Consider the following 16086-nt stretch of genomic DNA (forward strand, 5'->3'; position numbering starts at 1 on the left):
CCCCTAGGCCTGCCTGTGCCCCCACACACACACACTCACACACTCACACACACACACACTCACACACATACTCACACACTCACACACACTCTCTCACACGCACACACACACCTCATACCTGCCTGCACGTATGCATTTCCCATCACTACCTCCACCCACCCACCCCCAAATGACTGTATTGCAAGTGCACATGGAAAATGTTTAGGAATGAGACCACCAAGCAGAACTTAAAAAGGAAAAGATGAAACGTGGTTTTGGTTGAGGAGGAATGATACCTGGGATTTGGAGGCAATAAGCTCCCTGTGGGATTTAAAATAGATCAAAGACGGGGCTATTTTCGTCTTTATGGGGAAGGAAGCATTCAGGGGTGACCGTGCTGACTTTTTGCCCAGAACACTTACTAAGGGCAAAGAGACATCCCGGCGCTGCTTCCTGTTGTCTGAGCTGGTGACCCCAACCAGGCAGGGTCTGTCCAAAGAAGCTTCTTTCAAGGACCGCAACTAACATACCACTCTCCTAATCGGAGCTGCTGCTTCGCACAGAGTGCCAACCTCAGGTGAAACATGGAACCAAAGATTGAATACACATTGTTTACTTAATCTGTACAAAAGCTGCCAGGTCAATATTATTATGCCCACTTTATGGATAAGACCACTGAGGCAGAGGGTGGATTAACAATGTGCCCATACCCGAATGGCTAGTAAGAGGCCAGGCTGGACTGTGCAGTCAGGTGCCAGCCCCTTTCCCTTGTCTGACTGCCTCCCAATCCCCTTTCATCTGAAAGGGTTGGGAGGGGTGTGGAGGGGTGGCCGACATTCCTCAGAGGAGGTGGAAAACATTCCCTGAGCTGAGGTCACAGCTCTGCCTTCAAGTCTTGCTCCTCTTTCAAGCCCAGTCACTCTGGAGGTTTCCTCTCTACTCTGGGCTGACCTGGCATTTCTACGGCGATCTCTTTTATTAGTTCCTGAAGGGTGTGGCCTGGGTCTGGTGGTTTGATCTCGCTCCAAATTAGAACTATGGTCAATGGCAGTCCCATTTTCTGGTGGACGCAGTCCTCACCAATGCCATGGGCAGTGACATCATATTTATGTCTGATTTGCCTAGCTATGCAATCCTTTGTTTTAAAGAGTTCTCCTTTAGTGTAATCTAGAATCCTAGACCCTAATGGTAGAGCTTTTGTTGGGGGGACGGGAGGGTTGTCTTTAGATGGGGGTTGTTTATGTGTTTATTGACCAAATATACTCTGATTTACGTGAAAGGCGTGTATTTCATCCCTTCCATTCTGGCATCTCCACATCCCTGGCAGTGAAGTTAGAATCAGGAATCAGGAGCTCCTGAACGCCCGGGCTCCACCTCCGTCTTTATAGACCCTCGTGTTCCCCAGGGAAGGGGTTCAAGGGAATTCTTGGATCCAGAATCAGGGACCACGGCTTCGAGTTCCAGCTCTGTGCCACCTGCAAGTGTCTGACTTGGGGCAAGTCATGCTGCTTCTCTCTGGGCCTCGGTTTCCCACCTTTGAGAAACATACGGGATGAGGGACATACTGTGTGAAAATGCTTCGTTAAGACCAGCGGCTGCAGGAGAATCTCCCCGAGGGCTCGAAAAACACAACTCTCTGGGACCACCCAGAGTCGGGTCCAAGGGAGCCTGAGAATCTGCATTTCCAACAGGCCCCAAGTCGCTGATGCTGCTGGTCCAGGGTCCATGCATAGCGAGCGTCTGGCTAAGAGCAAAGGGACACACGGTGAGTGGTGCATTATCGTGACAGAGGGCAGGGTGCACACCAAAGGGAAGCTGCTCCCTTGGCCACCACCCCCACTTTAGGGCAGTGTTTCCTAACCTCACATAAGCATCGTCTGTGGTGCTTGTGCAAAAACAAAACAAAACAGATTCTCTGGCCCTGACCCAGCCTTACCAAATCCGAAGCTCCAAGGGGGAGGCCTGGTCATGTGTATTGGAACAAGCCTCCTGGCCAGTCTGATCATCAAGATGGTGGGGAAACACTGTAGCCTAACCACTAGTTCCAGATGGCAAAGATTTTCTGTGAAAGCAAACGGTCCGTGTCCCCTCCAAGTGGGGATGTGGTAATAAGTGACAGCCTCTTTTCCACAAGGAAGAGGCATCCCCCAGCCTCCTAGCAAACACCTCGTAAGGCCTGCAAGGCCGACCTCAGGGTTGTCCGACAGCATCAGGACAAGTGTCGGAGAAGGAAGGGGACCTGAGCGGACTTCAGTGTGGTCCTCAAGCCCGGCACCAGGAGAAGCCTGCCCGAAGCAACGCACTCATTCACTTTTACACAGGCTCCCGTGTCCCATCTCTGGCCCCCAGAGATCCCCACACCACGGAACCAATAGCACAGCTGGAAGCAATAGTCCCCATCCTGGCTGCACATCAGACTCGCCCTCCCCGGTGTGTGTGGCTGCACGTGGCCCCAGACCGATTAAACCAGACACATAAGAGGGGACACAGCATCACAGTGTACAATGTCCTGCAGGTGATCACGTCTACAGCTGGCCCTGCGCTAAACGGAAGAGGCAACACGGTTGACACCCGGCAGCTGCTCACCTGCCCAGGCCCTCGCCCTTGGTCACCCAGCATGCTCATCCATCTACGAACCATATGGCATGTTCAATATGAAGACCCTCGTTTCAAATAAAACCTCATTAAGGGGCGTCTGCAGGCTTCTTTAAAAACTGATATTTTTGAAACGATGCTCAACATCACTAATCACTAGGGAAATGCAAATCCAAAGCGCAATGAGATACCACCTCATACCCATGAGGATGGCTACCCTAAACATTTTTCTAAAAGGAAGAAAAGAACACGTGTTGGTGAGACTGTGGGGAAACTGGAGCCCTTGTCCGCTGTTGGTGGGAATGTTGAGTGATGCAGCCGCTATGAAAAACCACATGGCAGCTCCTCAAAAAGCTATAAACACAACTACCCATAGGTTCCGGCAATCCCACTTCCGGGTATACACCCAGAAGAAATGGAAACAAGATCTTGAACAGATATCTGCACACCCATGTTCATAGCAGCACCATTGTAATAGCCAAAAGGTGGAAACAACCCAAGTGTCAGTGAATGGATGAATGGATACACAAAATATGATATATACACACAATGGAATATCATTCAGTCTTAAAGAGGAAGGAAATCCTGACACATGCTACAACATGGAAGAAGCTCGAGGACGTTATGTTAAGTTCAATAAGCCAGTCACAAAAAGAGAAATACTGCATGATTCCACTTATCTGAGGTGCCTAGAGTAGTCACATTCATAGAGACAGAAAGTGGAATGGTGGGTTCCAGGGTCAATGGAGGGAGGATGGGGAGTTCATGTTTCACAGGGACAGAGTTCCAGTTTGGGATGCTGTAAAAGTGCTGGAGATGGATGGTGGGCATGGTTGCCCAAGAGTATGAACATACTTAATGCCACAGAATTGTACACTTAAAAAATGCTTAAGATGATAAATTTTATATTAAATGTTTTTAACCACAGTTTGGTGTTTTTTTTTTAATTTAAAAAAACCCTGAAATTTAGTGGAAGTGACTAGGGTCTCCTCCATGGTAAGGTGGCTTTTATTTGAACCAAGTGCAAAAGTCAGGACTAATGCTAAGGGGAACGCAGCATGCATGTGTCAGTTTTCAAAACACCTCCTACCAAAGACACCAGAGAACCTGGAGGACATTCCACCCTCTTCCCAAACACAGAAACAATCCGCTAGGGAAAAACTAACTGTAAATGAAGAAAGTTGGTTGCAGAAAGTCGCCTATCAATGCCCGGGTCACGTTTGCAATTGTGTTTTGCTCACTGACCCCTTGATGCTTTCATTCATTCATTTCTTCTTTCGCTGTGCAGACAATTGCCAGGCACTGGGGCAGGAAGAAGCAAGAGGAGCCCAGAGCGTAGGCTCTACCTTGGCGAGCGCACGGCCCAGAGGTCCTTTTGGGGAGAAGTGGCCCAGTGTGGGGGAAGAAGGAGGATGACAAGTGAGGGAGAACCAGACAGAGGAGAGGCCTCAGAAGCTCTCACGGGCTGCTTCGGAGCAGTTGGAGGAAGCTCCCTTTGGGGGCCTTGTCCAGCGACAAGGTTTCCAGGCAGCCTGAGGCTGTGTCTGGTGCCCTCTGAAGCCCCTGGCCCACAGGAGGGACCCAGCAAATGTTGGCCTGTGACATGTCAGGGCAGGACCTGTGTTATGAGAAGTACCAAAGTGCCACCCAAGCTGGGCCTGGGAATGAGTTTAAAAAGCAGGCCAGGCTGCCCATGCCTCTTGGACTGCGTGGGGAGTGAGAGGGGAGAGAGACATGGGAGAGCCCGGCCCTGCCCACCGCCGCGTGCTGGGAGGCCCCGCTACTCATCCGAGACATTTTGGAGGAGCAGCCCCTCTGCAAGCCTATCGTGTTCCTAAGCCAGCGATGGATTGTTTTCATTTCATTCAGAATAGCAAGACTAAACTGGATCCAATTTCTGATCAGTGTCATTTCTCAGGCTTGCTCAGAAAAGACAAAATCCATTAAACTGCCCCCCTACTCCCCTATGAGAGGCACTGAGCTCCCCGTGGCAGCGAGATGGGAGCTCTTGAGGGTAAAGACTCATTTTCTGTGGATCAGTGGCTGGCTTATTGTAGGTGCTTAATAAATATTCAATCATAACAATCTTAATTACTGGATTACATCATGTCTGTCTTAGGGTGGGATATAAATAAATAATGCCATAATAATAATGAGGCTCTAACGGAGGGCTGCTCAGTTTGAGTTCCCACTACTTCACAGGCGGTTTTAATAAATTTGGGTGGATTTCATATTTCATGAAGATGTATCTGCTCGCAGCAGGTAAATGCTTCTGAAGATAAGCCTTATTTAGTATTGATGCCAGCAGAACACGTCCTGGTTTATATCATGTTCAAGGTTTAATTCAACTCAACATGGCTCCCAGTTCTCCAAGTGTTTGATGGTGTCCAGTGGCCAGGAGGGTGGCAGGGCTGGGTGTTCAGGGTCCGGCCCCCATGGCTGGCTTTAGGGAAGACATTGAGACAGGCTGTTGTGATCAGCTATCGCTCTCCAACACCGCCTAGACTATCCCCCCCTTAGAAAGCAGTTGCAAACACAAAAGTCTTCATCCTGACAGGTTATGTAAATGAGTGAAGTTCTCTGATGGCTAGCAGGAGGGTGCATGCCCTACCTGAAGGGGCAGCCCCAGCCCCTCCCCCCATGCACGAATGCCACCCAGTGGTGCCCAATCTTCCATTAAATAGAGCCAGACTCTCCTGGTCTTTAAATGCTACTAACGAATCTAAATTATTTCAAAACAAAACCCTCCTTCAGCTTTCTGGGCCACATCTGGCCATGGGCTGCTTTAGGCGAATCTGGGGCTTGGAGCTAAGAGCCAGGGATATGTAAGCAAATGTATGGGCTGGTCCCTCCACGAAGGCCAGGAAAGAGCCCAAAAGCCCCTACCCTAACTGGTGGGCACCTGAGGTCTGCACTCGCTCCGTTATCTGCTGGACTCTCCTAGTGACTTCCATAAATCCCCAAGACCCTGCCCCCTCTGCTGGAAAGTGAAGGGTGACAAGGTTGCTGAGCCTTCTTCAGAGGGCTGTGCTAAGAACCAATGTCCCATAAAGTGATGGGGAACCCTCTGCACATCAGACAGCACCATCCGTGCCAACAGAATGGTGACTAGTGGATGTCCAGGAAGCTCTGCGAAATCTCCCTGAAGTCTGGCCTCTGGAAGCCTCTGGAAGCTTCTGGAAGCAGGGCTCGTCTTGGGGAGTTGGGATTTGCATGTCCCAGATAGCGAAGCTGGAGGGGAAATGGTGACCTGCAAAGCTACTCACCTAAGAGTGCGGACTGGCTCTATCCCCACCTTGAAAGTCGCTTGAGCCAGTCCCTGTCCCACTGTGCTGTCCGCTTCCTGCTCTGTGCCCTAAAACTGGACAGGAGAGTGCAAATGAACCTCCCCTGGTGGAGTTGAGGTGCCCAGAGGGGGTCTTGGCATCTTCTGTTCCCCAACAGGAAACTAGACTAAAGGTACATGAGCCGGGCAGCCCAGCTGTGGTTGTGAGCAACCTCCACCTGTTTCCCGGGACCCTCTGCGGCAAAGGCAATGCCTTAGGGACTTTGGGATCTGCAAGGGTCCAAGAAGCAGTATTTGCCCTAGACACGGTCATCACATCACAGCACTGGCCACAGGCGAGTGACCTCCCCAGCCCTTGGGAGAAAGTAGACAGCCACGGGCTTTCTAGAGAAACTCCTCCTGCACTGGGGTATTTTTAGCCCCACCATCCCATATAGCCATTCCAGCGGTGTTAACGTCATGGGTGAAATTAGCCACTCACCTTTGTCAGGACAAGGTGTCTCCAGCAGGGTGAGCGGGGTGGGGGAACTGAAAGCGCCCCACCAAAACTCTGCACTCAGGTTTCCTGCAAGCTGATCCAACTATAATCTCTGGTCAAAAGTAGGAATTAGGTTTTCTTCACCCTGCTACAAATCATCTCAGTGAAAAATGCATCATCATTATTTTTACAAAGGAAAAATCAACACACACATATTTTGTTTATAAAACAGTATCTGTTGGTTTTAGGTATCTTTTTACCTAATGCTTAGTGATATGTTACTGGAGAACTTTTCTTTACATAAATCCATTGTTACAGGGTTTTTTCTTTCCGTGAATATACACATTTTTACTTGGTTATTTAATAATCTACTATAAATATGCTCTTCTATTTTAAGTTTTTAATTTTTAAGCATAACCTTAGCCAAGCAAACTCTAAAATTGGATATTTAATTGTTTCTGATGTTTTGTGCACCTGCCAACATTTGTAGGGACATTGGCCTCCTTGAAGCCATTTAATATCAAATAACCCTAAGTGAGGTTACCAGACAGACTGGAGTCTACGGGATGGGCCGGGCAGACCCAGGTGCCACCTCCTCTGCCACGCGACCCGAGGGACAGTCTCAGATCTCACCCTGGCTCTTGCAGAGCCACCTGACCCCCGAGTTCTCCGACTCCCTGCTGCGTCTCCTTCCCCGGAGCTCCCACCTGCCCCTCAGCTCACCCTGCCTCTCTCCTTCTCTCCTCCCTGCCCCAGGGAATTTTCTGGGTTTTTTTTTTTATTGTGGAACTTGCCAAATGTATACAAAAGTTCAGAAGATAGTATAGCAAATGCTCAAGGACAAAAATCCTGTTTCATGTACTCCAACCCGTGTCCCCATATACTACATGACTTAGAAGTAAGTCCCAGAGATCATCTCATTTCATTCATAAATATGAGTGTAAGTCTTGCTAAATAATAAAGCTTCTTTCTTTAACATACCATTACCATGCCTAAAAACAGGAGCCATGATCAAATACCCAGGCAGTACTCAAATTTTTCAAGTGGTCTTATAAACGTTTGCTATGTTTTTTGGAATCAGGATCCAAAAAGAGTCTATAGGTGGTGTTTAATTGATGTGTCTTCTTTAGTGTCTTTTAATCAAGTGATCCCACCTGCCTCAATTTCAGTGGTTAATGTGTAAAAGAAATCTGTCACTTGTCCCGTAGGATTGTCCACACCCCAATTTTGCCCCTTGCTTCCTCACGGTGTCATTTCATGATTTCTCTGTCCCTGTTATTCTTTTAATCTGGTAGTGAAATCCAGGGTTAGGGACTTGTTCTGATTTAGGCTTGGTTTTTTTGGCAAGAATACTTCATGAGCAGTATGTATTTTCATAAGGGGCCCCTGGGTGATTGTCATCCTGACTCACTGTTTCCTCCGGGGGTTTGAAACTGATAATATTCTAGTTCTACCCTTCCTTCTTTACTAGAGAAACTTTTCTTCATCCATCACTTGGCTCCTTGAACTGTTTTGTACAGTTCACACAGGAAAGTCAAGTGAGGTACTCAACCCTGTTCCCCTTTTCAAAAGAAAGAAGCTGCTCCCTACATCTGCCCAGGGGGCCACAGAACTGTGGCTTGAGTTGTTATTTTTTTCAGGATCTTCATGAACTCGTGGGCTCAAGAAGATTCAGTGTGTCTCAGGGCGTGTGGTGTTTTCTTACTGACAAACACACTGTATCATCCTACCTTTTGCTGGTGGGAACCTCTTCAGATTGGCCCCTGTTCTTTTGATATCTTCCCAGGGGGTTTCCTTAGCCTGCCTGCCTTTCGTGTGACAAGGGGTTCCAGACTCTTTCTTATACATGTTCTGCTCCAGCTCAGGGAATGGTTGTTCTTTTTAATGAGAAATCATGTTTAGAGACAAAAATCTTTGTCCAAAGGAGATTCATTGCTGTTAGTTATTCTGTTGGTTATTATGTTAGTTATTGCTTTTTTATTGGGAAATGCTTTTTTTCTCTTTTTTAAAAGAAAGTATATTTTGTTATGCTTTCTCTTTATATTGATTTTACACTTGGATTTTTTATGTTTGATTTATATGATCTCTTTACTTTATATTGATATTCAATATAAATATACAACTACTGGGTTTTACTTACCATTTGGGTTTTATATTTGCATCTGTTGTCTCTAACACTAAAAAAAAAAACCACTTTGCTCTCTAATGACATTAACATCCTTACTCATTTGCTTTATCTCTATCTATCTATCTATATTTCTGAGAACAGTGTAAGATTTTACTTGACAGTTAATTTTGTGTGAGGCTATATCCTGACCGCGGATGTTAAGTCAACTTAATGTATTTTCAAATCATTTGAAATAACTTCCCCTCTGTGAAAGTATGCCCCCTACACATTAAATTCATTTGTTTCATTTTGCTCTAATTTTTAGGGACTGCCTTTTTCAAAGTTTTGGTTTAATCTAGCTTTATAAACTGGCAGGTACTTACATAGCTCCACATCAAATCTACCAAACAAAGTAGACTCAGGGAAGCCCAGCTCCTCTTCCCATCCCCAAACACACATGTGCCTTCCCTTCCCCACAGGTAACCATTTTGGGATTTTATTTATTCTATTGTTTTCCTTTAATATAAGTAAATATATATAAATACCCACATACTTGGACCCTCTTCTTTTTAAGTAAATGGTAGCATATGATCCCGAGAGTCTCCCCCTTGCCCTGAGAATGACGGAGAGATGCTCTTCATCGCTTTCTACAGCTGCGCGGTGCTCCACCGTGAGGCGGAGCCCGGCTCGTGGTCCTCCCCGAGCCCCCGGGTTTCTCAATCACTGCCAGCCTGCTGCAGATCTCCTACCCACCCCCGATCCAGCCCAGGTGATCAGAATTCCACCACGCGAGCTTCCTCAGCCTGTCGTGCCCTCGGTGAGCAGCGACCTGTCCTCTCGTTTACCATTTGCAACAGTCATGTGAAGGAATGACCAAACTGAAATTTAGAGAAGTCAGATCACATGCCAGAGGTCACACAGCTGGTCTTGGTAGACCTGGGAATAGAACCTGTACCTCTCTGAGGCCAAAATCCACAATCTTAGCCACTCAGCCACAGAGACTCTCCTGGCCGTGCCTCCCAAAGTTCTGTCAAGTTCTGCCAAGCATCAGGAAGGTTACAAGTGGAAAGAGGTGGCTGGATTCCCCTGGCACCTGTGACCCACATCCAAAGGCCTTTAGGAGGTGAGACCGCAGGACAGGTGGGAGCCTACAGAGGCTGAGGGCCGGAACTCCTGATTTCAAGCCCCAGCCTCGTCTTCTGTTTAACTCGTGTCTCAGCTCTCTTACCTGTAGATCTACGTCGGAGACGCAGGGAGGATAAAGCTTCACCTTGAGTGGGAAGCCACTGGGAAGCAGCAGCTCCCAGACAGCCACCTGTTGCAACAGTGGCATGGGCCTGGCTTGGCCAGTAGCAGCATCTTCTTCTCCGGGGGTGGTCCTTGGGCCAGCAGGGTGAGCACCACCTGGGAACTTGTTAGAGATACACACTCTGAGGGAGGGCCACGGCAATCCATGTTTTCACCAGCCCTCCAGCTGACTTGGGAACCACCGCCCCGAGATAAAGCCAACACTGAGTTCGTAATGGCGGGGGGGAGATGCAAGGCCGTAAGGAGCCCCCCTCACCCCCAGTGCTTTCCCATTCACCCACCATCACCCATTAGGGGGTGACAAGAAGGCAGACAAAATAAAAGTCCTCTTGGAGCTTGCATTCTGGAGAGGGCATCCACAGAGCATAAACCCATGACCAAAGAAGGAGATGGTATGAAGGATATAAACAGAATGGAGGATGACCAGGGCTGAGAGTGAGAGTCTTTAGATGGGATGGTCACTGAGGAAGTGACCCTTGAGCTGACACTTGAATGGGGAGAAAGAAGCAGCCTTGTAAAGATCAGGGGCAGAAAGCTCCAAGCAGAGGATCAGCAGGTGCAAAGGCCCTGAGGCAGGATGGAGCTGCATACATGAAGAGGAGCAAGGAGGCAGTATGGCTGGAGCCAGGGTGAGAGAAGTGATTCTTATATTGGTCCATCTCTGAGGTCAAAGCAATCATATTACTCCTGGGCCAGAGGTGGTTATGGAACAGTTAAACAGTGGCCTTCCTCCCCCGCTGCTGCTGGGGGACAGAGCAGGCAATGCCTGGGGGTGCAGAACAGCAAGAGAACACATTTTGGCTTTGTACCCCAGCCCTGCCTTATGATCCTCTTCCTCCACATCCAGTCAAACAATTCTGCCAGGAGACCCTGCTTCTAGGGGCACTTCAGTGATTATGGCACCAGGGGAAAAAGTCAGTTTAGGCAGACCAGGTGACCTAAAATTGAGACCAGCTCCACCGTCAATTACATAATTTGGGGCAAGGGATTTTTACCTCTCTGATTTTGTTTTGCATTTGGAATTGGAGATAGGAATGGTCTCCCCACTCCCCTGGGTGGTTGTGAAAATTAAAATATACACTGGGTATGAGACCGTTAACCCAGTATCCAGTAGGTGCTCAGAAAGTGGTAACTATCCCCATTTTTCTTCATCGGCAGAAAGTTTAATTTCTTAAGGTTCACTTTTTTACAGATAATGGAAGAACCAAATAGAAATAATAATACTAGTGATCTAGGAATACACAGTTCCTGTGTAACTTCTGAACTCAGAGCACTTGACGATGGAGAAGTTGAGACATTTTCACCGTGACCACATCAGCCCTGATCCCAGGAACAGACTGGCCTCATGGCAACAGTGGACGATGAGGGGCAGGGTCACAGCCAGGAGAAGAGCAGCCCAGCCCCACTCACTAGAAATACATGGCGTGAGCCACGTGTGTCATTTTAAATTTGCCAGTAGCCACATTAAAAGAGTAAAAAGAAATATGTAAAAGCAATCTTAATAATATATTTTATTAAAGCCACAACATGCAAAGTATCATCATATCCACACAAGATTCAATACACTATTCTATACAGAAGATCTTTCGCAGTCTGTTTTTGTTTTGGGAGGACTTTTTTGGGGCACCGTCTTGGAAATCCAGTGTGCGTTTCCCCCCCCTCACAGCATGTCTCGGTTCAGACTAGCCAGGTTTCGGGTGCCCATTAGCCCATGTGCTTGGCGGTGGCTGAAGCGGAGAGAGTGGCTCAATACTCAGCACGTCTGATCCGTGAGCTAACCTGTCCTGCCCCTGGTGTTGTGTAGTCTCATAGGCTAAAAATGCTTTTGACATACTTAAGTGGTAAAACCAAAACAGGAATATTTTGTGATATGGGAAAATTATGCAAAATTCAAATCTGTATGTCCACAAATAAAGTTTTATTGGAACTCAGCCACATCCCTTTGTTTACGGATCAGCTCTGACCACCTTGCAGTGCTGAGCTGGGCAGTTGTGACAAAGACCATCTGGCCCGCAAAGCTGAAAACATTTACTTTAGCCTCTTAACAGAAAAAGTTTGTGGGCCCATATGTGAGGGAGTAGAGCTCTCCACTCCCCCTTCTCCTCCTGACTCTCGACTTCCAGATCCCTCCAGGAGGAGAGATGGCTTACACAGACTCCACGTGCACGGTGGCTGACCTCTCTGCTGGCCACCATGATTATGTTGGCATTTTAATAAACTGGATTTACTTCATTTCACAGCACACGTTCTATTTCTTGCATCGAAATCCTTCACTAGAAACTCCTAAGCAAAGAATTCTGAAGGAAAGGCCTTAAGGAGAGTCCCCCTGGCCCAGGCGACTCGAGAAAAGACTATGACACTCCCATCCTGGCACGAGGCTGGCGAGGCTAGGAGAGCAGCATCCCTAGGGAAGGGGTACCAGCAACCTGAGCCAGTGGGCTGTTTTCCAGCTGTGAGCTGCAAACAGGTGCCCCCCCCCTTCAGCTCGATATATCCAGCTCCTCTGAGCTAGGCACCAGACACACATCACCACGTAACATCCCTTCACAAGGAGCCAACTCAGAGTTCCTGGTAAGAAAATCCATCTAAAGGGAGGGGTCTGATTGCTCAGGCCCCTCAGCAGGTGAGCAGCCGGCCGAGGCCCGAGCTCCAGCAGTACCCCCTACAGTGACGTCCCATCCTTGCACCAGCCCTGAGGATATACTTTCACTGGGCCGACACTGAGGTACAGAATCCCCTCAGTTCCCATAACAAATCAGTAGCTAAGGAGGTGCCCTGGCCAGACTTTGCTCCCTTGCCAGGGAGAGGCAAGGAAAACAGGTGGGTGGAAGGCAGCCATGTTCCCTGGACTTGGGCTGGGAGTGCGCTTATGTTGAGGGCTGGGGGGTGCAACAGAGATATACAGACTGGACAGGCAGACAGACAAACCCTCATCTGCATCCTCAGTGCCACTGTTAGCTGAATGACATCCAGGACCTCTGAAAGCCTCAGTTTGCTCATCTGTAAAGAGGGGGTATGTACAGACATCACACTGGGATAGCATGAGGATTCAGTAAAAGAACACACAGGCGGTGCCTGGCACATAATGCATGCTCGGGAAATACCGGTTTCCTTATCGTGTCTTTGCTTAGCTCCCTGACAGGTAGCAATCGGTGGGGCTAGAACAAAATGGTGCCAGGCCCTAAGATAAAGAGAGTACAGCATCAAGGTTAATTTAGGTAAAGACTCAGGACAGTGCAGGGCACCGAGTTATAGGTTTGGTAAGTATTAGCTAGCATTTACTATTTTGCTGTTATTACTAAGCCCAGGAAATGCTCCACCCTCCTGAAGAAGTTTATGCAAACAACTCGTAAAGAAGAATGAGCACTAGTGAAGAAACCTCTGCTGAGGCCTCCTGACAAGCAGTCTGGTACAACCACAATGGTGGAAGAATGGTGGGAGTCGCCTCATGTCATTTGTGGGGACGCAAGCTTCCAACACCCAGCCCCAGAAATTCTGCATTACCCCCATCACCAGCTTTTGAACATTTCTGAATAAGACAGATGCAGAACAGAGCCAGTTTGCTGCAGAATGAGGTTAGTAAGCATCAAGCACATCCAGGCAAGAGCGAGGCCATTTTCACCCAGGCGGTCAGGCAGCTGGGCCCCTCCCGCCTCTGTTCCAGGGGTTCGGCCACGAGCTGGGGCCAGAGAAGTCACTGCAAGGATGGGATGCCGTAGCCCGCCGCCTGAGGACAGCTTTATTTATGCTCTTGCAGAATGTACACGCAGGCCTTGTTTTTCTGGATGATTAGGGAGCCAGCTCACATAGCGTCCGTGGTTCTACATTTAGAATTGTGTCTTCATTCACATTCTTTCCACGCAGCTCACAGCTCCTGGACTGGAAGAGAGTGGTCACTTTGCCTGGGCCCAGCCCCTGGAAAGATGCCAGCTCACCTCTGGTCTGGAGCAGGGGCTGAGTTCTCTGGCTGTGCTCTGTGCAGGGGTGGTCCACACCGGTGTGCCCACCATGACCGAGCCAGATGTGGAGACCACGGCACGGGGCAGGTAGGGCACATTCTGGGGGAGACATCTGATTCTACAGCGGTCAGCTGTGGTCAGGCTAGCCAGACGCCCCCCGCCGCCAAGCTCCTGCTCCTAGGCCAGGCTCCTACCGGGTCAACGGTGTTTCATTGTTCTTTCCTGACCCCTCCTGCTGACGCTGACAAAGCTGTCAGCCACTCTCTTGCCCCCAGAAAGTTCCCTGGGTCACCCTTGTGCTTTTCATTTCTCAAGCAGCCACTTCAAGCAAACACCACCAGCTCTGGCCGCACTGCAAAGCTCACCGCTTCTAGGACCCCAAACCAGAGACATGCAGTCAGGCGCTCCACCTGGGAAGAATTAAAAGTAAGCTGGGGAAGGAAGGTGCTGAGGAGCGGGAGGAAAGCAAGTTAGGAGGACCAGGGCCCTGTGGAATGGTTTCAGCTCCTGTTATTCACACCCCAAAGCAAACTCCCCCATAAAATGAGATTTAATGAGGCAGGCTTCACTAAAATCAGGAACAAAATGATTTGGGTCGTGCACAGATAACATGTGAACTGGTGATGAATTTGTTTCAATGCATAACAGGGGAAAAGATGAACTAGAACATCAAACCCATGATTTTGCAGGTACTACTATTTACCATAAAGCTCTGCTTTTTTAAGAAGTCAATTTAAATTTTCCTTACAAAAATATAGTAAGTGATGGTACGGATGGTTGAAGGTGTGGCAAAAATTATAAAAAAAAAATGACTAACATTTGAGAAGATTTGCAATATACAAGCGTATCTGTGTACATGAATTCATTTGATCTTCAACCCAGTAGAACTTAGGCAGTCTGTCCATCTCAAAGATCAGTAAACTGAGGCACGGAGAGGTTAAGTGATTTGGCTGGTGTCAGATAGCTAGGAAATACAAGGGGCCGGGGTTCTGAGTCTTTTGTGTTGTGTTGTGTTGTGTTTTCTTTTGTTTTAATGCTAGCTCACATCTCAAGTTGATTCTTTTCATTGGCCAGGTTGGCTAGTGTTGGTTTTGACAAGCAGGGGAGGTGGTGGGGTGGGTAAAATCAAGGGATTCACTTAGAGCCTCCTACAAACTGTCTCGGAGTACTGATCAGTGAGCAGGTGTCCCTGTAGTCAGGTCCTAAGTTCTCGGGGCAAAAGGTAAGTTTTGAGGTTCCAAGGAGGAAAAAGGGCTGGATAATCCTGCTGGTTGGGGTCTGACCCCTCTAACTGCAGGGCAACAAGGAACTGTTCTTTCTGACTTGGTTCAAACTGAAGTGCATAGACCCGGGTCCCTGTGACCCTGGCCACCAGCAGATTCAAGGCTGGAGGTGGTGCCAGGCCCCGAGTTAGGGCTAGGACACAGGCCATGAGAAGCCCACAGGGGGCGGGGGCGGGGGAGGCAGTCCACAAATAGATACAGAGATACAGTGCAGTGCAGACTTTCAGGGGCTTTGAGCACCTCATATAGCAGGGTGCCTGGTGGGGACCAGCACCTCTGCTTTCCCAGGCCATGGGGCAGGGGAACATGAGAAAGGGCTCTTGGAAACAAAGACAAAAACTCTTGCTTTAAAATCCTCGCAGTGAGCAGGCTGTCACAGGGCCAACTTGGGGAGGGGAAGGAGGGCTCCCAGGGGTTGGAACAGCATGAGCAAAGGCAGAGGGGTTGGAAGATGTCTGGGGGTCTGCAGGCAGTTTGGAGAGCAGGCAACCCCAGGCCAAGATAGAAAGTGGCCATTGGGCCAGCGCCCTCCAGAGCCAGAGAGGGGAGCTCTCAGCTGGCAGGACGAGACCTGTCCACCGGCACTTGGACCTTGCACACCATGGGGCCTGCCACGGCCAGGTTCACCAAGTGGGCACTTACCTTGCCTCTTCCCTGATTATTTCTCATCCTTCTGAAACTCTCCCCCTGAAATCCCAGCCTGGCCTTCCCCCAGCCTGCAGCTGGGCCTGTTATTTTGCTCCAAAAGCACAGCAGAGTGCGGCTCCTTACTCGAGGAATGCAGGCCGCGGTCCTCCGAGGGGATGATGAAACAGGCTATTTCTGCCCCGGGACATCAGCAGGCCTCGGGGCGGGTGCTGGTTCCAAGGCACCCACTACCGTGTTTTTTAACGTTTCCCTAAACAAATGTTTTCCTTCGCACCTTGGGATATTTGTATTTGAATCTAGGTGCTGAAATAGCTTTAAGAAATCATTCTGGATGGAAGCTGGACTCATGGTTAGGGTCCAGCTCAGCGGCGAGCAATTTCTCACTCCCCAAGTTATCTATTACCAGCGGCCGATCTGGATGTAAAAATAGCTGCTGAGGCTGT

The 16086-nt window shown here is 48.8% G+C and overlaps 1 protein-coding gene and 1 long non-coding RNA gene across 5 annotated transcripts in view; one reads left to right on the forward strand and one right to left on the reverse strand.

Annotated features, from left to right (window-relative positions):
• Positions 1–1641: 1641 nt before the first annotated feature.
• LOC123846627 (uncharacterized) lies at positions 1642–15726 on the reverse strand. Of its 4 annotated transcripts, none has more exons than XR_010412501.1 (6): positions 15638–15726; positions 13376–13632; positions 9674–12934; positions 6342–6486; positions 5841–5935; positions 4933–5017 (listed from the first exon to the last, which is right to left on the reverse strand). It is a non-coding gene; the product is annotated as an uncharacterized LOC123846627 (long non-coding RNA). The 4 variants fall into 4 exon arrangements; XR_010412500.1 differs by having other exon boundaries at positions 9674–9856; positions 12858–13632; XR_008506361.1 differs by lacking the exon at positions 4933–5017 and adding an exon at positions 1642–1723 and having other exon boundaries at positions 9674–13632.
• Positions 13628–16086, forward strand: part of CUNH10orf71 (chromosome unknown C10orf71 homolog) — a 29413-nt gene continuing 26954 nt past the window's right edge. Inside the window, exon 1 of the mRNA XM_054508272.1 lies at positions 13628–14138. The gene's annotated coding sequence lies outside the window, so the exon portion shown is untranslated. The remainder of the gene's footprint in view (positions 14139–16086) is intronic.

The sequence above is a fragment of the Mirounga angustirostris genome, unplaced genomic scaffold (genome assembly GCF_029215605.1).
Source record: "Mirounga angustirostris isolate CCGP_5_RB_7025 unplaced genomic scaffold, mMirAng1.0.hap1 SCAF_6, whole genome shotgun sequence".
Classification (NCBI taxonomy): domain Eukaryota; kingdom Metazoa; phylum Chordata; class Mammalia; order Carnivora; family Phocidae; genus Mirounga; species Mirounga angustirostris.